General features: G+C 41.8%; 1 long non-coding RNA gene across 1 annotated transcript in view; it reads left to right on the top strand.

Annotated features, from left to right (window-relative positions):
- The window catches only part of LOC146188462 (uncharacterized), a 29,399-nt gene extending 23,353 nt beyond the window's left edge, over positions 1 to 6,046 (top strand). The window contains exons 2-3 of the long non-coding RNA XR_014707209.1: positions 850 to 910; positions 5,848 to 6,046. This is a non-coding gene — a long non-coding RNA (uncharacterized LOC146188462). The remainder of the gene's footprint in view (positions 1 to 849; positions 911 to 5,847) is intronic.
- The last annotated feature ends 1,069 nt before the right edge of the window (positions 6,047 to 7,115 follow it).

Genomic DNA, 7,115 nt, shown 5'->3' with positions numbered 1-7,115 from the left:
ATAAAGTTCATTTGTGAAGTTAGTTGTCGTAGGTTATCCGTTTCTTCAGGTAATTTTGGTTTGAGCAGTTGACAGTTGCGTAGTTGAAAACAGTAGCAGACGACACGCCTGGAAGTCTTTACCCTTGATAGCTGATTACTACTATTTAATGCGGTATCACGCAGACAGGAGGAAAAAATGGAAAAGAAGCCTGCTTCAATGTCCAATACGAACACTTGTGCTGCACGAGCAACAATCGAAACATGTGTGGTACGGAAAGTTATAATTTCTTTATCGCAGGAGTAAAACAACCTTTAACGCTATTTAAATCTGCAGGAGTAGAATGTTCACTTTACTCATTTTTTCTTGGAAGATTGAAAGGCCATTTCACTCTTCCTCGCATATGGCAGGAGTAAAGTGAGATCTGCAGGAGTAATTAGGCTGTTTGACTCTTGAAATAAGAGTGTACGCCTACTATTTGATAGTGAGTGCACTATAACTATGCCCTGATATCCTTTTCAAATCAGAAGATTCCCTTGTTGCGCTGTCAGAGTGGTTAGGGCAGCTGGCCGGAGTACCCAGTCATGGAAGATCGAATCCGGACAACAGCGCCCCCTTTCCAATGGGGGTGAAATGCAAGGCACCCGTGCGCTATATGATGTTAGTGCATGTTAAATAACCGTAGGTGGTCGAAAGGCTCGGAGGCATCCAATACAGCGACTGTCGCATGCTGTGTTGCTTCTCTTCGTTAAACGGTTAACCCATAAACCGAATAAAATCGAATCACACTATGAAGAAGGCAATATGTATCCCTATTGTAGTGTACGCAAAAAACAAGCAGGCAAATTAACATTTCTTCTTCTGTTGCAGGACCAAATAGCCATGGAAAACCTTTCAGGATTCATGTTATCGCTGGCGACGGTTGTTATAGGTGCGTAAGAAAAATACGTTTCAATTATAGACAATTGTGTTGAAGGAGAAATTTGGGCACCGAGTGCATTGCAAGAGCAATCACACCACCCTACTCTACCTGGGGCCGTATATTATTCTCTGCTGCCAAAATGTTCCTGATAAATTATTTTATCTGTTAAAAAGCTGCGCACAGTATAACCTACAACTAAGAACCGTGGTCACCCACAGCTGCAAGCGACTGACGGGAAATCTACATACAACATTCGTGAATGCATTTTTAATAACGGTTAGAAAGCACCATGAGGGAGCTCAAGGTTTGTCGTGTTAGGACCAGCTTGTTGCACCTTTTAGGAGTTCGGTTCCTCAAAGTGCACTTATATTTTGTTCCCCGCTAACAATCTAATAGTGGTTTCGGCTGACGGTACTCGTGGAGTTTTCTGTGCACTCCTGTACAGCTCCAAGACTGTTATCTGCCTTTTTCAACGTGCCCACAAATGGTGTCTAGAGCTAGTGCTAACTAGAGACGCCGGCGCATGCTGCAATATGATGCAATTGTGGTGGTGTTGGTTTGTCAGGTACTACATGAGTGCTCCGTGAGTGCCATAAGTCGAAGACATCATAAAAAGTATCCTGTAAACCGTGTTTTTGCGCTATCTTTGCTAATTATTTGTAGTCTGGCCTTAAGGCCCATCATGTGGCATCACAGGTGCACAAAATGTCAATTTCTCCTCACGACAAAAACGTTATAATGGTGCCCTGACTGTTTTATATTGGACAACAATAAAATATGTTGTGTCATCTCTTTACTACCGTTTTTGAATTCATTAAACTAGGGCGTGGAAACTCCAAAGCCGTTATATGTTTCGGGCTAGGGCAGGAGTTACTAGTAATCAAGAAAAAAAGTGTTTTTAAAATCCCGCATTTTAATTTACCTTCTGTTTACTGAACCTGATTGCGGACTCCATGAAACCTTTTCTCATTTTAATTCACAGCCTATGCAATATACGCGAGCTAGAAGCAAATTTAGTCTAAGTATTTTGTCCCAGCGAGATCGAGAACATTTATGATCCGTGGAGCAGCGTCCTCTGTTGATGCCGCTTTTACCGTTACAGCCTTTTTTACTTTGCTATGTTCACATTCAAGCTAAGGAAATGAAGCGATTATCTGAGTTCATTTTAATGTTCTTTGTATATAACGCCTGTCTGCAAGAAAGGCCTTGTACGATGTAAAAACTCCCACATTGGAAATACACAGCGGGCTTTCTATGATACACGCCAACGAATTTGCGTCAAGAATTTTCAACTCCAAGCTGATTTTCTTGCGAGCACGGTTGCTCAGGTTTTCTCCGTAATGATAACGAGTAATTTTCTGTGACGTCAGAACGCTTTAGACTAACTGTAATGTTTGTCCTTCAACGTCCGGTCTTCGCATGGAAATTACGACGTTATTACCACCACTAAACGCCAGTGATAGCAGAAGTCTAGGAAGCATCGTCTCATCATCTCTGCTTGTGAATTATGCCGGAAATAAAAGCATTTTCAAATAACGCCAGAACACGAAGCCTATTGGCGTATGTAATTGATCAATGTTAGAGACATACAAAGGTACGTACCAAAGGAAAGTCAAATATTCTATGCCGCTCATTTATTACAACACGTTCATTCTGAAAGTACTTGTTCAATAGCGAATGGTTATCTTTTTACGTAAGGTTATCAGAATTGCCAGGCATTGTCTGTACGATTTAGAGTAAATAGAAAAGTCACGTTGGATTTCTGTTATATCCTGCTGAAACATCCTGGATACTTATGATACGTCGCATTTCCCCGAGCAATTGCCTTTCGCAATCAGGCGTGGCTTAAATTCAGGTATTGGGTGAAGGGGGGAGATAGCACAATAGGAATAATTAAATAAAGATTGGGGCTTTTCATGTAAAGCTCCTTAAACGCAGCCACACCCATTTAAAATGTTTGATTGTTTAGAAAAAAAAAAAAGTTAAATTGGTTCACAGGAAGGGAAAGGCGCAGTAACTGTCACACTTGCTCTGTGGACACCCGAACCGCGCCGTAAGGGAGGGGAGGAGGGTGGGAATGAAAGTGGAAAGAGAGAAAGAGGAGCCGTAGTGGAGGGCTACGGAGTAATTTCGACCACCTGGGGATCTTTAACGTGCGCTGACATCGCACAGCACACGACGCCTCTTCGTTTCGCCTCCATCGAAACGCAGCCGCCGCGGTCGGGTTCGAACCCGGGAACTCCGGCACAGTAGTCGGGCGTCTTACCACTGCACCACCCCGGCGGGGCATTTAGAAAAGCGCATTTCGTGTTTTCTGGGTCGCTGACGTGAATAAAATCGGCGGTCAGCTGCTGGGGGTTTGAGTTTCTTTGCAGCAAATCGCACAGTCAGTTAGTGACTTTAGGGCAGGGTCGCGAATCGGGATTGCAAACGATTTACTTTCTGTGACTGAAATAAGTCAATGGCGACGCGTAAGTAAACAATGTAAATAAGCTGCGTTATTCTTCTTTCTAGACAACTGTTCATGAGCACAGATAGGCTTCGAAATCGAGTGAGGTCTGCCAAATAATCCAATCTGTTTGAACGGCATCTCGCAACAAATTTGCATATAATTCCCTGAATGTGACATTTTGAGCCAAGGATCAAATCTCACAGCGGCACGATGAGGTAGAAGCAGCATTGACCTTATTGACTGATTTCAGCCACTCTGACTATGTCCTTGTAGGGAAGATTTTTATACTTGCAGTAACTAAATCTAACATCTCAGCAATTGCGCTACCGGCTAGCAACTCAGGATATTGTTACTCTTTTATTTTCGGATCTCTTTTTCAACGAAATAAAATTTTTTATTTTACCCATTGCAAATCTGGCAGCATTCTAGCGTCAATTTGAAATTTTCGTTGCGGGATGTCTGATTCATAATTTTTCATGTTAATGTGCATTACAGATAACTGTTTTTTACTTGCACAGAAGCCGCGCCAAATACGAAACAATTAAAGCGATAGTAACACTATAGCGTGCGAAACTTGTAAGCGTGGCCTGGTTCTTTTAGGTGTCGAGTTCGATGGCGTCATAAAATTCAGGGGACACTTTGGCTCACTGAAGTGCTTCAAGGCGGATGCAGTAATGAGAGACTGGTGCAATTTTGCCGTAGGACGTAATTACCGGCAACAAAAAGGCCCAATTCTCTAAGCATAAACTTTCACTAGTTGCCTATAACCTTGCCTAATAGCACAGCCCGCTAATTAGCTAATTGATGTATTATACTTCAGTCAATTGTCAGTACAAAGCATACCTATCAGTAAGGCATAGTTCTGATTCAGCAAGCATAAACTAGCGCTAATAACCTCATTACCACTACTCTGACAATTCGCCCAGTAATGTAACTGACTATCACTTCGCTCAATTGTAAGTAAAGCCTCGCTTGACTAAGTGTATCTTTAGGAAACTAATTATTGAATAAATATTCTAATATGGCGAATAAGCTGTATGGCTACATAACCGATAACTAAATGGTGTCCCAATTAATTGCAGCATCACTATACCATATACCTTTAATTGGTTGCATGGCTCCTACCCCAAGTACAATTGGCCCCGTTTGAAATTCGAGCACTGTTAAGTCGCGATCATTTCGACCATCTGAAAAGCGCGACATTTCGGTCGACAACTGTTACTTATAACGTTGAGGCATTAAAGGCTCCGCCTTCATAGCGAAATCTTGTCAGACGGGGAAATTCAAATAATAATAATTGTTGGTTCGCAGCAAGGGAAAGGCGCAGTACTGTCACACTTGTTTCTGTGGACACCTGAACTGCGCCGTAAGAGAAGGAAGGAAAGTGGGAGTGAAAGTGGCAAGAGAGAAAGAGGAGCCGTAGTCTAGGGCTGCGAAGTAATTTCGACCACCAGGGGATCTTAACCGTGCGCCGACAACGCATGGCACACGGACGCCACTTCGTTTCGCCTCCACCGAAACGCAGCCGCCGAGGTCGGGTTCGAACCCGGGCACTCCGGACAGTAGTCGGGCGTCTTACCAACGGGGCAATTCAAGGAAACACTTTTGTCAAGTCCGTGTTGATCTTGACGCCAAGCAGTGGACACATCAGTACCCAATGAATATTTGCAGACGGCATTGAATTAGTATCACCAATGTTTTGTAGGGAGCTTCTTCTTAGGAGCCCAGGAGGTTTGCTTCTTACTCATGTTGCGAGGTTTTTTTTTACATTCGTGAAAGTCCTAGCTATTTGAGAGGATAGGACCAAAGAAATATTTCCAGAAGAACTGTAGTTCTGGGAATTCACTGCAAGCCATATTGTGCGGCTTTGAAGCTTTAAGCAACCGCTCCAAATTTTTGAAAAACTGTGTGCTAAAACGCTTTATCGCGAATTTTTTATTCTCTAAACGTCAAAAATAATCAATAGATACTTAAAGGAACTTGCTTATGCTGCTTTCTTATAGCAGTAGGTACTGGCACGCTGTATGTTATTGTGAACTTAATACGGCTATGCAGGTCCCATTGATTACGTTCAACATTGTCCCTAGCGACCTTTCCGGTATGATCGCCTCTCCACATTCAGGCCATACGAATGAAAGCGGCTGTATTCGCTGAGTAAACTATCGTTTAGCGAAAATAGAGTGATTGAAATCATTGAGCACACCCTTTTATAGCCCGAAGTATAGTTAGACATTGGATGTTTTTCTGTAAATGCAACCGTATATTTTCCTCATTATTTCTACATTCATGGGAACAGAGTACAGAACTACTTTGAGAAAACGAATAAAATGCTCAAACTATTGGCTTCTGTTTCCTCCAGCTGTAATGCTTTGATATAGTTTTATACATTTGGTAAGCATAGTCGAGTCACCGTAAATATATTTTCTATCACTTTTAAATTAGAATGTAGAATGAACGACAAGTATACTGATATGCACTTTTCACTTTTTTCCAGTAACTCTATCAGCAGGAGGCGGTACTCCTATCTTGGGTCATTTATTGAAGCCGGGCCCGCCTCCCCAGTGAAGGGAGGAAAGCTTCGATATTACTTCGGATTGAACCCCCAAATGCAAGAACTGAATGCCGGCAGACACTCTACCTTGGACAATCTTCCTGAAGATGTGTGCATGGAGTTTTCTACCGAAGATAGCCTTCGTACACGTGCTCTAGAAATAAAGAGTTCTACATTACTTCTTTCTCTTTGAGGGAGAATTCAAAAGCTATCGGTTTTCTCTAAAATTATTTCTACAGCGATGCTACAAAGGTTTGAATACCATTCCATGAACACGGTGAAATTTTACGTACTATTCTCTCGGAAAATCCAGAGAACAACTCGGAAAGCGAGCTGTTGACGAATTCTTCAGAGACAAATGAAATCACATGAAAGACAAGCAGAAGCACGTGTGGAATCGAATTCTGCAAATAATTTCTTGCCGCTTTTACATCTAGAGCTTTGCATGGTGTAGTGAATTTTACATTCTTCAGAGACAAATGAAATCACATAAAAGACTAGCAGCAGCACGTGTGGAATCGAATTCTGCAAATAATTTCTTGCCGCTTTTACATCTACAGCTTTGCATGGTGTAGTGAATTTTACATTCTTCAGAGACAAATGAAATCACATGAAAGACAAGCAGCAGCACGTGTGGAATCGAATTCTGCAAATAATTTCTTGCCGCTTTTACATCTAGAGCTTTGCATGGTGTAGTGAATTTTACATTCTTCAGAGACAAATGAAATCACATGAAAGGCAAGCAGCAGCACGTGTGGAATCGAATTCTGCAAATAATTTCTTGCCGCTTTTACATCTAGAGCTTTGCATGGTGTAGTGAATTTTACATTCTTCAGAGACAAATGAAATCACATGAAAGACAAGCAGCAGCACGTGTGGAATCGAATTCTGCAAATAATTTCTTGCCGCTTTTACATCTAGAGCTTTGCATGGTGTAGTGAATTTTACATTCTTCAGAGACAAATGAAACATGAAAGACAAGCAGCAGCACCTGTGGAATCGAATTTTGCAAATCATTTCTTGCCGCTTTTACATCTAGAGCTTTGCATGGTGTAGTGAATTTTACATTCTTCAGAGACAAATGAAATCACATGAAAGGCAAGCAGCAGCACGTGTGGAATCGAATTCTGCAAATAATTTCTTGCCGCTTTTACATCTAGAGCTTTGCATGGTGTAGTGAATTTTACATTCTTCAGAGACAAATGAAATCA

Source organism: Amblyomma maculatum, chromosome 5 (assembly GCF_055883805.1).
Source record: "Amblyomma maculatum isolate TAMU_Amacu chromosome 5, ASM5588380v1, whole genome shotgun sequence".
NCBI classification, from domain to species: Eukaryota; Metazoa; Arthropoda; class Arachnida; order Ixodida; family Ixodidae; genus Amblyomma; species Amblyomma maculatum.
Note: the sequence above shows the minus strand (reverse complement) of the source record. Positions and strands in the feature narration are given on the sequence as shown.